The sequence below is a fragment of the Calliphora vicina genome, chromosome 1 (genome assembly GCF_958450345.1).
Source record: "Calliphora vicina chromosome 1, idCalVici1.1, whole genome shotgun sequence".
NCBI classification, from domain to species: Eukaryota; Metazoa; Arthropoda; class Insecta; order Diptera; family Calliphoridae; genus Calliphora; species Calliphora vicina.
In genome coordinates this window covers 21,275,001-21,293,934 of record NC_088780.1, presented here as the reverse complement: position 1 = coordinate 21,293,934, position 18,934 = coordinate 21,275,001, and positions in this window count along the sequence as shown.

Sequence of the window (18,934 nt, the reverse complement as noted above, 5' to 3'; positions counted from 1 at the left end):
ACCGAAAAAAAGTTCGTTCCAGAACATTTTTTCGGTGCAAATGTATGGAATTTCGTTTTCGGTGCCGATTACGGTGTATGCGGAAACGTAGCTTAAAGGACCTGCGATTGATGGTAAAATTTAAATACTGAAAGACCTGTGATTGATGGAGAAATTCAACTACTAAATTCAATTATTCAACTACTTGAATAGTAGAAGGTAGTAGATTGAAGGATAAATTCAACTACTAAAAAACGATTGATGGTAAAATCGAACTTCTAAAAGACCTACGAATGATGGAAAAATTGAACAGCTAAAGGACCTGCGACTGGACATAAAATTGAACTTCTAAAAGACCTGCTATTGATGGTAAAATTGAACTACTATGATTGATAGAAAAATTTAACTACTAAAAACACAACGATTGATGGTAAAATTGAGCTACTAACAGACCTGCGATTGATGATAAAATTTAAATACTAAACGGCCTACAATTGATGTAAAAATTGAGCTACTAAAAGACCTGCGATTGACGGTAAAATTGAACTTCTAAAAGACCTACGATTGATGGTAAAACGAAATACTAAAGGACCTGCGATTGGCTATAAAATTAAACTACTAAAAGTCCCACGATTGGAGGTAAAATTTTACTATTACAGACCTGCGATTGGCGCAAAAATTGAGCTACTAAAAGAACTGCGATTGGTGGTAAAATTTAACTACTAAAGGAACTGCCATTGACGGTAAAATTGAACTACTAAACGACCTACAATTGATGTAAAAATTGAGCTACTAAAAGACCTGCGATTGACGGTAAAATTGAACTTCTAAAAGACAAACGATTGGAGGTAAAATTTTACTATTAACAGACCTGCGATTGGCGAAAAATTGAACTACTAAAAGACCAACGATTGATGGTAAAATTGAGCTACTAAAAGACCTGCGATTGGCTGTAGAATTAAACTACTAACAGACCTACGATTGATAAAAAAAATTGAGCTACTAAAATACCTGCGATTGGCGGTAAAATTAAACTCCTAAAAGTCCTACGATTGGAGGTACAATTTTACTATTAAAAGACCTACGATTGATGGTAAAATTGAACTACTAAACGACCTATGATTGATGCAAAAATTTTACTACTAAAAGATCTATGATTTATTCTAAATTTTTGCTAAAATTTAAGTAGTAGAAGACTTAAATTGATGCTAAAGTAAAACTCCTGAAAGTTCTACTATAGGTGCTTAAAGTTATTTATTGCAATGCAGATATTTAAAAAAAGGTCTTAGGGTGGCCCTTAATAAACGAAAGTTGGATTTTGGCCATTCTCACGACCAATTTGGTGAACGTTAGTAAAACAATCATCCTGAAAAAATTTTAGGTAAATCGGTTGGGGTTAAGACGTGCCGCAAGCCCTCTTTACAAGGGGAACAAAATGCATTTTTTTCAGTTTTTGTTAAAATTTTGCCATTAAAAAATACTTTAAGAATTTAATTTAAAATAATAGAAATTTGTACGTTATTGTCGTTATAATGAGATATAAAAAACAGAAATTGGTAAAAAAATGTTAAAGTTATTAAAAATTCGCCAGGCCATTAACGTGTCTCAGGCAACTAGTAGAACTAGAAATGTAGTAACAAAATTAACATATTTTGATAATTATTAAAATAAAAGCACATTTTTACTTAAAATATATCCATATTTACTTGCATATCAGTTTATGTCTTCGGGGGATACCGTTAACCTATTCTTAGGTATGAACAAAAAAATAAAATTTTTTTAACGGCAGTTTAAAAACTCCATTTTCAAATTTTTAAAAATTTTATTAAACAAATTTCAGAATTTTTTGATCATCTCATTGGAATTTATTGAGAATATAATAGAGAATAAAAATGTGAAAAAATTATGAAAATATCTCTTATAGTTTTTACGTACATGCGATTTAAATTTTGAAATTTTCGAGAAAAACCAATTATTTGGTAATTTTTTGGCGAATGAGCTCTATTTCCTTATTGTTATGAATTTTAACTAAAACTATATACAGAATATTATAGTAAAGATAATTCTAAATATATTCTGAAAGTTTTACTAAAATTGGAAAACGGTAAACCTTAAATCGTGAAGGTCAAAGGTCAAATTTTTCAATATTTGGATTTTCTCTTGGAAAGATAGCGAAATGTTGTATATTTTTGGGCCGATTTTGATGAAACTTAACACAAATATACAGCACAAAGCCTAGTATTTACAAAATTAAAGAAGAATTAAAATTAACCCTATATAGCAGTTGGGGTTAAAATGACCCCAAACTTCTAAAACCATAAAAAAATTATGATTTTAAAAGTTTGGGGTCATTTTAACCCCAAGTTCCATTAAGGGTTAATTTCCATTCTTGTGCTTTTATTATAAAAAATAGAGTTTATGTTATATTCTACTTAAGTTTCATAAAAATGGGTTCAAAAATAAATAACTTTTGACTATCTTTAAATTAGAAATTTCAAATATTGAAAAATTTGACCTTTGACCTTCACGATTTAAGGTTTAACGTTTTCCAATTATATTAAAACTTTCAGAATATATTAACATTCGTTTATTAAGGGCCACCCTAATATGTCTGACATATATACATTTATATTTCTTCTTGTAAAGTTTTTATATTTTTCGTCGAAAGTATATTTTTGTTTAAATCAAATAGGAGTTTCAAAAATTTTACTCTTTTTACTGTCATTCACTTTGAGCTTGTTATACCCTTCAGCTTCGTGAGAAGGGTATATATAAGTTTGTCATTCCGTTTGTAATTTCTACATTTTTTATTTCCGACCCTATAAAGTATATATATTCTGGATCCTTATAGATAGCGGAGTCGATTAAGCCATGTCCGTCTGTCTGTCTGTCTGTCTGTCTGTCCGTCTGTCTGTTGAAATCAATTTTCTGAAGGCCCCAGATATCTCCGGGATCCAAATCTTCAACAATTCTGTCAGACATACTTTCGAGAATTTTGTTATTTAAAATCAGCAAAATCCGTCCATAAATAACGGAGATATGAGCAAAAATCCGAGACAACCTCTGAAAATTTCATCAAAAAACACAATGTATTGCATGCTTTGACAAAAAAACAACAAAACGTATGCTTGGATGTGCAAGCTTTGTGTATTTTGTTTTTTTTGTGTTTTGTTTCTTTTGGCGTTGTTGTTGTTTTTTTATACAACTAAAGTTTAGTTTGGTTGTGTGTTGGTTTTTTTTGACATAAAAACAACAAATCGTATGTTTGAATGTGCATGCTTTGCGTATTTTGTTTTTTTTTGTGTTTTGTTTCTTTTGGCGTTGTTGTTGTTTTTTATACAACTAAACTTTTGTTTGGTTGTGTGTTGGTTTTTTTGACAAAAAATCAACAAATCGTATGTTTGAATGTGCATGCTTTGCGTATTTTGTTTCTTTTGGCGTTGTTGTTGTTTTTTATACAATTAAACGTATGTTTGGATGTGTGTTGGTTTCATTGCCTTGCGTATTTTGTTTTTGTTTTTTCTTTTGGTGTTTTGTTTCGTTTGGCGTTGTTGTTGTTTTTTGTGTTCTTGATAAATTTAGGATGCTGTACGCTGAAAGTGGGCAATGTACATACATATATACTAATTATAAAAAATAATAATGCATCCACAACAAAGGTGAAGGGTATATAAGATTCGGCATAGCCGAATATAGCACTCTTACTTGTTTTTCATCTAATTTTACCACAATAATGATCACTTCATAGTCCTTCCGCAATTGAAATAATAAATCAGTATTGTAATTACTTCTTAAATGTTTTCTTTTCTAATAGACCTGAATAAAAAAACAACTTAATTTTAGACATTAAACACCAGAGTATCGGCAAACTTTTTCAAAAACAATCTTCACAAATATCTTTAAAGTATCTTAGAAACACCATAGATAGCCATTGTACGCCAACAAAACTCTAATTCGTATCTAAGCCGATTACAAGGTCTTACAAACACAATAATAAACTTGTGTTTATATTGTACATTTCAACATCATTTCAAAAAAAAAATGAGCCATCAAAGAAATTACCTAAAAGAAACACTTCTTAAAGACTCTATAAACAAATTAATTGTCATTAACAAAACAAAAAAACGTAACCAAACAAGAAATCCCTAAATGCTGTTTAAATGTCACTCAACTACACATAAATCTATATATAAAAAAAAACACAGATCCTTCCATTATCCTTTCTACACCCTCAATTGAAGTAGATGTGTTAAATTAACGTTTAAATACATATAAAAACATTAAACACTTGTGAATAATTAAACAAGCAATTAGTACAAATTACAAAGGCAGATACATTATCTGAGGCAGATGGCAGAACTTAAATATTAAATCACAGTCAATGCTTGCCGCCTCCCAAGATACCAGCAATATTTTAATAATTATAACAAATATTGTTAAGTTTTAAGAAGTACAACCTCTTAGAATAATACATTGAATAAAGACCATGTTCAAATCTTTTAGAAATATAATTTGCACATACATACATCTGTCTATACAAAATATATATGTTTAGAGTCTAAGAAATAAACTTGGCAATTACAATTTGTCTACTCCGTTAGACAAACCCTTTTATAAATATTAGCAGCCTGCTGGTATTGACAACATAATGTTATTAGATTTTCGTCTAGTCAGCAAAGACGAATATGAAATGTTGTATAAATATAATTTAAAGAAGATATTGCAAATTCTCTGTTGCAACCGCATTTATAATCAATATATTGGAGTACTGGCTAGTTAATTAACGAAGCTGATTAACGAAAACCAACTGCAACTATCACCAACAAGGTCATCGGCAAATCTGTACAAGGTACTCAAGACGCTGGCTGACAGCACTTGGCAAAATGTTGAGAAATATTGTTGGGTAACAAAAAGACGATTAGCAGAACAGTGATCAATTATGTTGCTCATTTGTGGTCGCATTCATTGAGTAATAGAAAATGGGAAATATCTGTTAAAATGCTGCCATAAGAATTCTCACCATCCAAATTACAACATTATGCAGTTGAAGTATTCCCCTATGTATTTTAAGAAGAATATACAGATGTTTGATCAGCATTCATTGGATCGTGTACGGGGGATTAATCTACTAAAAAACCCTACGATTGATGCTAAAATTTAACATCTAACACTTACGATCGATCTAAAATTGAACAACTAAAAAACTTATAATTAATGCTTAATTTAAACTACTATGAATGAGAACAAAATTCAACTACTAAAAGGCGTACAATTCATGTTAAAATTTCACTACACAGAGAAAACGGATTCATGATAGCAACCGAATTTGTTGCCAATCGAATGATTCTGTCTTAGTGACCGAATTTTACAGTTGTGACTACAATATTTTGGAAGAAACAACTAAAGTTTGGTTACCTCAACTGAAATTCTTCTTTGTCAACTGACTTTCTGTTGTTAGAACTGAAAAATTCTATGTGTGCAACCGAATCATTCAATTGGCAACAAATTCGGTTGCTATTACGAATCAGTTTTCTCTGTGTACGTTTGATAAACAAATTTAACTACTAAAAGACATGCGATTGATACTAAAAAACAACTAAACTTGAAGCTCATAGATGACCTGCGGCTGATGGAAAACTTAAACTCCTACTCCATGTTAATATACCTTCGGTTGATGGTAACATGGAATTTCTGAAAGACGTACGTAAGTCTTTAACGATGTACGTAATTTACATCCTAAAGACTTACGATTGATTGTAAAATTTTACTACAAAAAGACCTAATATTAATGGTAAAATTTAAGTACTAAAAGAACATCCATTGATGGTAAAATTGTACTGCTAAAGGACCTTTTATTAATGGTGGAATTGAATTGGTGATTGGTGGAAAAATTGAGCTAAAAACTACCTTCGATTGATGGTAAAATTGTACTACTAAAGGACCTTCGTTCGATGGTAAAATTTAACAACTAAAGGACCTTCGCCTAATGGAGAAACTGAACTGTAAAACGACTTAAGAATGGAGGAAAAATTGACTTAATAAATAACCTTCGATTGGTGTAAAAATGTATACTTTCGTTTGATAGTAAAATTAAACTATTAAAGGACCTTTGAGTTATGAAGAAATTGAACTCTAAAAAGACCTAATATTAGTGGAAAAATTGAGCTGCCAAACGATCTTTGACTGATGGTAAATTTGAACTACTAAAGGACCTTCGATTGATGAAGAAAATTAATTCTAAAAAGTTCTACGCTTGGTGGAAAAAATGAGCTAATATAAGACCTTCAGTTGATGGTAAAACCGAACTACTAAAAGACTTTCGATTGATAGAGAAACTGAACTCTAAAAAGATTGGTGGAAAAATTGCGCTAAAAACAAGACCTTCGATTGATGGTAAAATTGTACTACTAAAGGACCTTTGATTAATGTAGAAACTGAACTCTAAAAAGATCTACGATTGGTGGAAAAATTGAGCTAAAAAAGGACCTTTGATTTATGGAGAAATTGAACTCTAAAAAGACCTAATATTATTGGAAAAATTGAGCTGCCAAACGATCTTTGACGGATGGTAAATTTGAACTACTAAAGGATCTTCGACTGATGTAGAAATTGAACACTAAAAAGACCTACGATTGGTGGAAAAAATGAGTTAATAAAAGACCTTCGATTGATGGAGCAAATTAACTCTAAAAAGTCCTACGATTGGTGGAAAATTTTGGAAACAACTGATGGTAAAATTGAGCTCCTAAAAGACCTTCGATTGATGGAGCAATAGAACTCTAAAAAGACTTAAGATTGGTGGAAAATTTGAGTTACCAAACGATCTTCGACGACTGATGGTAAAACTGAGCTCCTAAAAGACCTTCGATCGATGCAGAAACTGAACTCTAAAAAGACCTACGATAGGGTGAACGGTACAAAGACCTACGATTGGTAGAAAAATTAAGATAAAGGACCTTCGAATGATGGAGAAACTGAACTCTAAAAAGACCTAAGATTGACGGAAAATGTGCTAATAAAAGACCATCGATTGATGGTAAAAATGAACTACTACAGCATCTTCGATTGATGTGGAAAATAAACCATAAAAAGCCAATCGATTGGTGGAAAATTTGGGAAAACAACTGATGGGGAAATTGAGATCCAAAAAGACCTTCGATCGATGAAGAAATTGTACTCCAAAAATACCTACCATTGGTGAAAAAATTGAGCTACTAAAAAGATGTTCGATTCATTGTAAAATTAAGCTACTGAAAGACCTTCGACCGATGGTTAAATTTATCTACTAAAAGACCTATGATTAGTAGTAAAATTTAACTCCCAAAAGGCCTACGGATGTTGCAAATATTGGTAAAATTGAACTCCTGAAAGACATACAATTATTTCTAAAACTAAACTACTAAAAGTAGATTGATGCTAAAATTTAATTCCTAAAAGACATACGATTAATGGAAAAATTGAAGAACTAAATGTCCTACGATTCATGGATAAATTGAAGAACTAAATGTCTTACGATTGATGGATTAATCTAACTCCTAAAAGACCTACGATTGATGGAGAAAATAAACCACTAGCAGATCTATGATTGCTAACAAAATTGAGCTACTAAAAGACCTACGATAAATACTAAAATAAAATTAATAAAATACCAACGTTTGATGCTAAAATGGAATTGAGACCTACAATTAATAACTCTTCCAACTAAAGGGCATTGCAAAGCTGAAAATTTTATTAAGAAATATCAACATTTGTGAAATATTAGCAGCTATAAACATTTTAATCATTCCAAATTTAGTAAAACAATAAACTTCACAATAATCTCAGTATACCTTACAATTTAACTTATCTCAACTATAGACACTTTGTAATTATATTTAGACATCAGCCTACCATCTATCTAAATATAAATTTGTGTTATCCTTCATTTAAAAATGTACTTGTCTGGCTTCAATTTAAATTAATTTATATTTTTATAATTAATTTAGCAATGTTAATTATATTTCTCTTCTAACTCATTAAATATTGTAAATGTTTTATAAATTTTCGTTACGTATTTGCATTGTATAATAAAATAATTAAATACTATAACGTTTAAGTCTATTGTAATGAGAAAGGGTCACTTAACTTCACTTAACTTTTGTTCAAACTTTAATGTGTATTTTTGTAATTTACAAAAGACATTGCTTTAAGGTATGCTTTTTGACTTTCAAACCTTAATGTGTTCAATAGTTTTTATGTTGAGAGTGTGTGTCTCACAAATAGAAAAAAAAGACTTCCGCTTCCGGTGTTTCGTTTAAGAGCTGTAATTCAATTAAAAAGTGTATGTATTGAAACAAACATATATACTTTTACATTCAAAAGCCGTAGCTCAGTTTGTGAAAGGGGTTGAAACAATTGTTAACATTTTAAAAGGCTTTTAAGAAGTTTTTATTGTCAGACGGTTTGTGCGTTTTGTAAAATGTCTAAGTGTTTATTCACATTAGGGTGGACTGTATTTTGAACTTTCTAAAATTTTGCTAATAAAAAACTAATTAAAAATAGTTTTTGTATTTAACTTATGAAATGCAAAATACAAATTTTCGGACTTCAATAAGCCATTATATCTTGATAATTATAAAATTGTATGCATATGTATTTCAAATCCTAAATTTTACTTTTTCAAAATTTCTTTTAAACGAAATTTCAAAATATTCGAAAAATGGTTTTTGGAAATAAAGGCCATATTTTTTAAAGAGCACCGAACACTTCTATCGGAAAAGCAGCTCGTAAAGTTAAATGCTCTGATGCTTCTGTGCGCAGATGCTTCTGTGAAGTCGTATAAAGTTCAGAAAGTTTCAGACCACAATGCGGTACTGTGATTACAAGCAAAAGAACGAGCGAAAAAATTAAGGTAAAATGTGATTGATGATGAAACGAATGAACCTATTGAACTGAAGGTTTTTCTGAGAAAAGATACATTTTTTAAAATAACATTACGATTGAAAGACCTAACATTGATAGTAAAGTTTAACTGCTCATAGCTACTAAAGAACCTTCATTTGATGGAGATATTGAAGTTCTAAAAGACCTACGATTGAGGTAAAATCCGTATGAACTCAAAAACGTCTGGCCCGTGTTTGATGAAATTTTGAGGGAATCTTCAGATTAGCCTAGCGGGTAAAACTGTGAAGTCAGATTTTTAATTTTCTGTCTGTCGGAAAGAAGAGAGAAAGAATCAATTTAAAGTTAGCGGCATTTCATTACAATAAGGATAATGACAACTGGAATCACAAGGACGTACTGATTGGCACAATGAACAGACTGTACTTACATTGTTGCGTTTTGAAGTTCCCTAAGGAATCCCCGGGAATATGCTGTTCGAACGGTAAAGTTGTAAAGTTATTCTGAGCAGCTTCTAAATTAAAAAATATCCCAAAGTACAACTCATGCTTTCCAAATACTTCCTTCCGGGCAACTACTTAATATCATAAACAACTTCGGCTTGATGCCTACCTTTAAAGTTCAAGGCCTAATGTACCACAGAATTGGATCATTGATCCCGCTTTCCAATGCTGATGCGAATTTCCTTAAAATTTATTGGACTGGAAATGAAGCTACAGAAGCCGAACGCTATCGACGAACATGCGTGTTGGACATCGGAAAAGGAAATATTCCAATTGATCCAGCCACATATGAGATTTCGTTCCTGCCTTACTTCTGCGAAATACAAATTAATATTCAAGCCGTTGTAGGCAAGGTATTTCCAAGTCTTACAACCAACTAAAAAAAATTAGATTGGCTGTGGGGACGTGCAATTTTGGCACCAAAAAATTATGATGTCAACAAGCTCAATGAGCCAATTCAATTCAAACTGCCTGGCGAAACAATGAAATACAAATTTAAATTGACACAGTAGTGAAAAAAGAACATGCCGTCAATTATCCTCCTGACTTTTTGAGATCATTGGAACCAGCCGGAATTTCACCACATGTATTAACATTCAAGGCTGGATCACGAAGGTTGGATGCAACGGAACAGGATTGATCATCAAAAAATGTGCAGCAAAGTTAATTGAGGAAACAACCATCGATGATGGATTCAAAAGCGAAGATGTACTGATTCCTCTCATACCGATGATTTTCAACGACTTACCATTTGAATTCAAGCGGCTGCAGTTCCCGTTTCGTCTTGCCTTTGCTATAACCATTAACAAAGCACAAGACCAATTGTTGACTATTGTTAGCTTACATTTGGAAAATTAATTTTTTTTCACACGGTCAATTGTATGTGGCTTGCTCCCGAGATGGACAAATTTTCTACACTTGATTTTTAGATGGCAGAGAATAACTGTAGAACTTGAGAGCTTTGAAAATCCAAAAGCTGCTAAACAAGTGTCCCCCTAATATATATACACCCACAGTGATATACAGTATACCCGCACAGTGAAGAAAATTCTATCCCAAAATGTCCTATAGAATTTTAGGTAGCTTGAAATTTTCTATACATATCCATGTTATTTAAGATTCAGAATTTAAATTGTTTGCATTCCAGCACATTTTTACCACTGTCCACTGATAACTTAATAACCCAAAAATTATTCAATTCAAGGGCATGTTTAAATTCACTTACAAACATTTTTCATTTTAATTCAAATACAGTCGCACAATTTACTTCCCTTGAGAAATATATATTTCACAAACAAATATCTCATATTTGTGCATGAGCTACGTTGTCATCATCAATGTCGCAGCTTAAGCATTTAAATTTATTATGAATTTAATAAAATTATGAAAATCATACTAAATTAAATTTGATTTCATTCAAAGTGTAACTAAGTAAGTAAAAGACCTTTAGGCCACAAATGGCGTTGTTGCGCTATTTACTATTGCCCTCTTCATTCTGGCCCATTAAGGACACCAGAAAACAACGGGTAGGGGGGAGGGGAGCAGAATGTGTTACAAACAGAAATGTTAAGAAAATATAATCCAGTGGTTATTAAAACCATAAAATAACAACAACATAGATACAACCAAACACTCGCCTTTACAGCAAATAGTAACTGTTTGACATAAAAGCCTGAAGGAGAGAAAAATAAATTAGTTAGAAAGAAATAAAGATTAAAAGTAACCAGAAAAAAAAATATATTGAAATTTACAATAGCAAAACAAGCAGAAGACTATTTAGTGGTTAAGGAAATTTAAATAGGAAAATGATAAGTAAATAATAAAAAAAGTAATAATCATAATAATAAATAATATTACAAATTTATTAAGCGTAGACAATATTTAAATAAACAGAAAATGATTTTTTCATAAATGTTGATGGTTGATGAAAGTGAAACTAAAGTGAATCTTGCTGGCTTCTATAAGAAATTTAATTAAAATACGGGCTATAATTGAAATTTATTTGTTTGTTTTGTTGTTTTGTTTTTCTTTGCTTTATATAATTGAAATTGAAGATTGTTTTTAAATGCGTTTTAAATGGTTAAATAGAAATTTACACCTGTTTTTAAATAACTTAATGAGATGGGAATTTGATGTTCCTTGATTAACATAAAAATAAACAAATTTTATATTATTAAATTTTAAATCAATTGAAAGGTTTTCCAATAACTTGTCTTTACCCTAGGGTAATTCCAGATTACGTCGCACAGTGATATAGAAAACAAGTAAGAGAGCTATATTCGGCTGTGCCGAATCTTATATACCCTTCACAAATTATACTTAAAAATACAAATTTTAAATATTTTTAGGTAATCGAAATTTTTTTTCGAATTGTTATTTTAATATTTTTTTTAGATTTTAAATTTCTTTAAATTTTAAAAAAAAAAATTTTGGTTTTAAAATTTCTTTTTTTGGTGAAAAAAATATTTTTTCCCATTTTGACGCATTGTAGATCCAACATATACGTCGTTGCAAAGGTCTTTGAAATATCTATCATTAGATATCCATATTGTCTTTATTAATGACTTAGTAATCCAGATATTGGTCAAAAATAGGTACAAAATCGAGGTTGTCCCGATTTTTTCCTTATGCCTCAGCCATTTGTGGACCGATTTTCCCGATTTTAAATAGCAACCGAGCCGGAAGAATTCTGAAGATATTGATGTACGAATCCAGTATGTAAGTTATTTGGGGGCTTCGGAAAAATGTTAAATATTTTTAGGTAAATAAAATTTTTTTTTTGTTGATTTTTAAATTTTTTTTTGGAATTGTTTTTTTTAAATTTAAATTTAATTTTGTTTTTAAATTTAAATTTTAATTTTTTTTTAATATTTAGCGAAAAAAAACTTTTGGTGAAAAAAAATTCAGGTTAAAAAATAGGTCCAACTTACTATTGTCCTAAAAAATCGAGGTTGTCCCGATTTTTTCCTTATACCTCAGCCATTTGTGGACCGATTTTCCCGATTTTAAATAGCAACCGAGCTGGAAGAATTCTGGAGATATTGCTGTATGAATCGTGTATGTAAGTTATTTGGGGGCTTTGGAAAAATTTTAAACATTTTTAGGTAAACAAAATTTATTTTTTTTACAAAGTTGATTTTTTAATTTTTTGAATTTTTTTTTTTAAATTTAAATTTTTGTAATTTAAATTTTTTTTAATAAAAAAAAATTTTGGTGAAAAACAAATTCAGGTTAAAAAATATTTTTACGATTTTGACTCATTGTAGGTCCAACTTACTATGGTCTTATATACGTCGTTGCAAAGGTGTTTGAAATATCTATCATTAGATATCCATATTGTCTATATCAATGTCTAGTAATCCAGATGTAGGTAAACAATAAGTCAAAAATCGAGGTTGTCCTGCTTTTTTCCTCATATCTCAGCCATTTGTGAACCGATTTTTCTGACAGAATTATTGAAGATTTGGATCCCGAAGATATCTGGGGTCTTCAGAAAATTGATTACAACAGACAGACTGACGGACATGGCTTAATCGACTCCGCAATCTATAAGGATCCTGAATATATATACTTTATAGGGTCGGAAAATTACAAACGGAATGACAAACTTATTTCCCTTTCACGAAGGTGAAACGGTTTCAATTGAATCCTATTTTAGTGTAATTTTATTTGCGCAAAGAGAGTTTAAGTTTTGAATTTGAACCTCATGTGCCCACCAGGGGTCTCCAAAGTAGAACACCTCGGGTATATTCAATTTCCAAAACGATCCTATTTCTTCGTTTTCCTAATTATTTCGTAAATGGTTCCCATTATCCCGCTCCTGGTATGGATGTTAAGCCAAAAAAAAAACAAAAAATACTATTTTTGAGGTTTTTCAAAACTTTTTAGGAATTGATAGCAAATTGCAAAATTTGTTTTTTTTTAAAAACAAATTTTAAAAAAAAATAAAAAAAATTTTAATATTTTTTTTCCGAAATCAAAAACTTTTTTGATTTATTTTCAAAATGGGCCCTTTTTTCTTCTTAAAATAAAGCTTAGATATTTTCCTTGAGGACCTATTTGGTCGCATAGTGAGATGCGAGTTCGATATCTATAAAAAAAAATGTTTTGTAACTCAACCGATTTTAAAAGTTGAATTGTAGTTCAGAAAACTCCAATTTTATTTCAGAAAATTCGAATTGAATTTCAGAAATGTCTATTTGTATTTCAGAAATTTACATTGGTATTGCTATTAGAATTTTCGGACTAACAATTAGAAATTTCTGAAATACAAATGGAAAATTCTCAAATATAAAGGAAATATTCTGAAATTCAATTAGAAAATTCTGAAATACAATTGGAAATTTCTGAAATACAATTGGAAATGCTGTAGAAATTTCTGAACTTCAATTACAAATAGTGTAGTGCTTAAGAAGTCACTGATACTTTCATACATTTTATACCACTTCCAATATTTTTTGCTGAGTATTAATGTCTTCCAAATGCAATCATTACAAAAAAAATCTCATCATTTATTTTCCATTTTAATATTTTTTAAAGAATGACCTTTTATTTGTTATAAAAAACTATAAGAACAATCTTAATTTACAATCTTTACAGATGATTGAACAGAATTATATAATATATAAATGTATTTATATCACTCATACGTACAGATGATGTCCGGCAGCAATAGAAGAATAAAATAAAATTTGTTTTCTTTTTAAGACCATAAATTTTAGTGATTTATACAACCTGAAGTATTAATATAATTTATGCTTTTAAACCCTTTTATGTGTTTACCATTCCATAAGAAAACCCTTTTACAATATATAACAAGTAAGAGAGCTATATTCGGTTGTGCCGAATTTTAAATACCCTTCATCAAATTATACTTAAAATTATTTTATTTTTTAAATATTTTTATTTAAACAAAATTAACATTTTTTTTTTAAATTTTTTTTAAAAAAAGTGTTTTCCAAATGACAAAAAAAACATTTTTTTATGAAAAAAAAATCGGGTTAAAAACATTTTTCTCGATTTTTACCCATTGTAGGTCCAACTTACTTATACACCTTATATACATCGTTACAATGGACTTTAAAATATCTATCATTAGATATCCATATTGTCTATATTAATGGCTTAGTTTCCCGGTATTTTCCTTATATCTCAGCCATTCATGGGCCGATTTTGTCGATTTTAAATAGCAACCTAGCCGGGAATTCCAAATATATTGATGTATGATCAATGATCATGTATTTAAGTTATTTGGGGGCTACATAAAGTTGCTTTTAACATACAGACGGACAGACGGACATGGATATATCGACTTTGCTATCTATAACGATCCAGAATATATATGTACTTTGTGGGGTCGCAAATGAAAAATGTAGAAATTATAAACGAAATGACAAACTTATGTATACCCTTGCCACTCATGGCGAAGGGTATAAAAAGGGTAAAAGTAAAAGGAAATAGAGAATTTAAAAAATGATACAACATAAATTATTTTACAGATTATTTCATTATACTTAATCATATTAGTACAAGTATATATTAGAAAATTGTGTAAGTTGTAGTCAATGATGGGAATATTTTATTTTGATTTGGTATTTGGTGGAAATGGCAAATATGTATAAGTTATATATATATAATATAAAGATATATATCTACTGCTGAAAACTAGTAAGATAACAGAAGGAAATGTGAATGTTTATGAAAATGTTCCAATTTCAGAAGTTTTCTCAATTTTGCATTATTTACTTTAGACTACAGAAACCTTGAAAGTACAGTATTTAAAATTTGTTTGAATTGACATTTGAAACTTATTTCCCAAAATTTAAAAAAAAAACTACCTCAGACTTTCATTACCCGGCAAATTTGATGCTATAGGAGCCATGTTTGTTGTTACAAAAAACAATATTTTAAATAAACTTACTTCTAAGTATTAAAAATATAAAAAAAAACAAGTAAGAACTACCCTACACTTAGTAATAGAGCACAAACATTTTTCTTTTAAAATTTCAATAATTTATATTTTTGAGTGATTTTCGTAAGTGGGCCTTATATGGGGCTATGACCAATTATGGACCGATCACCATGAAATTGGGTGGTGTGATTTATGTCTATATTAAAGTCAATTATGTTGAATTTTGTGTGTATTCCAACATTTTTAAGCGATTTATGCACATTAAAGTGATTTTCGGAAGCAGGTCTATATGGGAGCTATGATTAATTATGGAACGATCGTAATAAAATTTGGTGACATGAATTTTGTGTATATAGGACTTATTTGAAGCGGAATTTGTGGAGAAACATATATAAATTAAACATTTATGACCGATAAAGTCCAATTTCGGGAGGACATTTGTATGGAGGCTAGGTGAAATAATGGACCGATTTCAGCCAGTTTCAATAGGCTTGGTCCTTGAACCGAAAAAATAATATGTATCAAATTTCATCGAAATATCTTCAAAATTACGACCTGTACTCTGCGCCGACCAGACGGACGGAAGGACGGCCATCGTTTAATCGACTCAGAAAGTGATTCTAAGTCGATCGGTATACTTTAAGGTGGATGTTAGACTAATAATTTTGGGCGTTATAAACATCTGCACAAACGCATTATACCCTCCCCACTATGGTGGTGTAGGGTATAAATCATAATATTAATAAGGCAAGTCGATTTCTTTAGACCACTTTTAAGCTCACATTATACATTCAATTTGGGCAAGAAATATACCATTTTAAAGGGATTTATTCACAGAAGTGCAGAATATATATTTTATTGAAATCGGTTCAGTTTTTTAGGAGTTATAAGCGTTTAAAGATGTTACTAACATATATGCAAAAACGTGTACATGTGAACCTTAAGCTAAAAAGTAAACAAAGCAATGCGTGTTTGTTCAATTTGTTGTTGTAAATAAATAGGAGAAACAATTAAAAAGTATTGATTTCGCTCTGTTTTAAGTGAGAGTTGTTATAGAAATCAAAGAAGAAGACTTTAGTAATTTAAATTCGCTTTAATAAATATATTTTTAAGGTGTTTTTTTTATTTTCTAACTCCCATATGTATGAACAATTATTAAATTTATCAAAGGTTTATAAAACAAAATTTGTTTTATAAACCTTTGACAAATTTAAAAAACTGTTTATGCATATGGGGGTAAATATGTAATTGTAGATAAGTAAATAGTTATATTATAATTGTGACGATTTTCAATGGTTTATCACTGCATGAAGTTTAATCAAAATTGGGACGGATCGGAAAAAATGGTGAGTCGCCTCCCATACAAAGTAAATAATTATTTCTAAATAGTTTGTGAACTATACTTGCAAGATTCTTCAAATTAGTCTAAATGTCTCTTTTATAATTTTGCATAGTTTCGCTGAAATTGTTCGGGATTGGAATAGTGGGCGTGACACACCCTATACAAAGTATATAATTAATTTCGAATATCTGTAGAACTGTATTGTAAAAGTGTTTAAACTTATAGCGAATTAATTTCTTATTATTGTGCGGAGTTTAGCTGAATATAGACGGAATTAGATTAGAGGCCATGACACCCAAAATGAGAGGGTCGGAAAAAGAGGTCTGTCACCTCCCATACCAAGTAATAATTGCAAGGTTCTTCAAACTTTGTCCGCATAGCTCTCTTACCATTTTACACAGATTGGCTGAAAATGGTCGGGATTGCATTAGTGGTTATGGCGCAATGTAAATAATTAATTTTGTATATGTGGTGAACTATAATTCTAAAAGAATTTAAACTCTGTATCAATCAATTTATTACCATTCTAAGGAGGTTAATTCGAAGTTTAGCTAAATATGATGGGCTTAGTAGGAATGGCCCCTCCCTTATAAAGTAAAGTTAAAGTAAAGCTTGATATTTACATAAAAGGTTTAAAAATGGATGGGGTCAGAGCAGTGGAGTGGTATCTCCCATACAAAATTAGATAGTTATTTTCGAATATCAAGTGAACTGTAATTGAGAGATTCTCAAATTTTTTATGTGTTATTTTCGTTTTTCCATTCATATTTTTTTTTAATTTTACTAGGGTAGGGATAGCGAAGTGCACCGGGTTATGCTAGTACAAAATATGTATCTAAGTTGTATTTTCTTGAAATCAATTCTAGAGAAAATTTACTGGAAATTTAATTACACTGTCCAACAAATTGAGACATTTTGATTGGAACAGAATAGCGACCCTATAATTCAGAAAGGGCATGTTGAGTAGATCATTATTGTAGAACAAACTTATAGTCCAAGCTGGTCTGAATTTTGGGTCAAAAATTTAAATTTTTGGTCGAAGGGAGCATGATACTAAATGAAAAAAATGTTAATGTTTGAGAGAATTCTTATTGTCAGAGTTATAAGGTGGAATTTTATGGTGATCATTTTTATGGAAGATCCTAACCCTCTATCTCCTCTTTTTAGTGGTCAGTTTGACCCTTTTTTGAGAAAATCAAAAAAAGACCTTTTAAAAAGGACATTTAAGGATTAAAATATTCCACGAAAATATTTGCCGGACAATTTCAGTGGGGGTCACCAAAGATACTAAAGTTGTAAATAAAGTTTTTTACGCTTAATTAGCAAAACTACACGCCAACTTGGGTCTCACATTTTTTAAAAAAATCACAAAAAATTTGCTACAACTTTTCTAAATATTGTTGGTGCAAAATTAGGAGTCCCTGAAAGTTATTCTAAAAAAATGTGAAAAAAAAATTCCATCCTATATTTTTTTCAAAAAAGGACACGAAAACGTTATTTTTTTGGCAAAACATGTATACAAAATTTATTTGGTGGACTCTTAGCTATATTATTGCCATATATAGTTAAGCGGTGTCACCAAGTCTGAATTTGCTGTTGGCCAAAAACTGATGACACCTTTTTTCTTTAGGCCCCACAGATTTCAGATTATTTGGCGGCTTATAAAAAAAATTGGTCAACAAAATCGCCAAACTGAGTATAAGGTTTAACAACCCTTTGGTAGTAGAGTCGAACCTGTACTGTCATGAGCGTGTATTTTTCCAATGTTGCAGTGTGTTATTCATTTTAATAACTTGTAATTACAATGAAATTTAGTTTTTAATTTTTGTGTACATACGTATATTTAAATATTGTTTGGGGAAAAATAAACACAAATATATGTAATTTATATGCTAATAAATTTATAAAACAATTAAAAAACCGAAAGAACCAAACACATAAAATAGGTACTCTATCGTTTTAGTGATCAGACTTGGTCCCTTGATTGTTTAACGTTATTGGATTTCGTTTTATGAAGTTTTTTGCATCCAGGCATGAAAAAGTAATATTCCATCATGACAAGGCTAGAACACATGTCGCAATACCTGTTAAACATTATTTAAAAAGTTGTTGAAAAGTTTTGTCCCGTCCCACTACTATTTGTTTCGGTCGATGCAGAACGCTTTCTCGGGGACACGCTTCATTTTGGAACAGAGTATCCAGGACTCTAAAGGTACTATTTTCGAATTATTCTAATACTTTTTGAATGCTCTTAATCACTGCTAAACTTAAGCTATCTGCATTAAAGAGCGAGCTTATGAAGCACTCAAATCCTGGCTA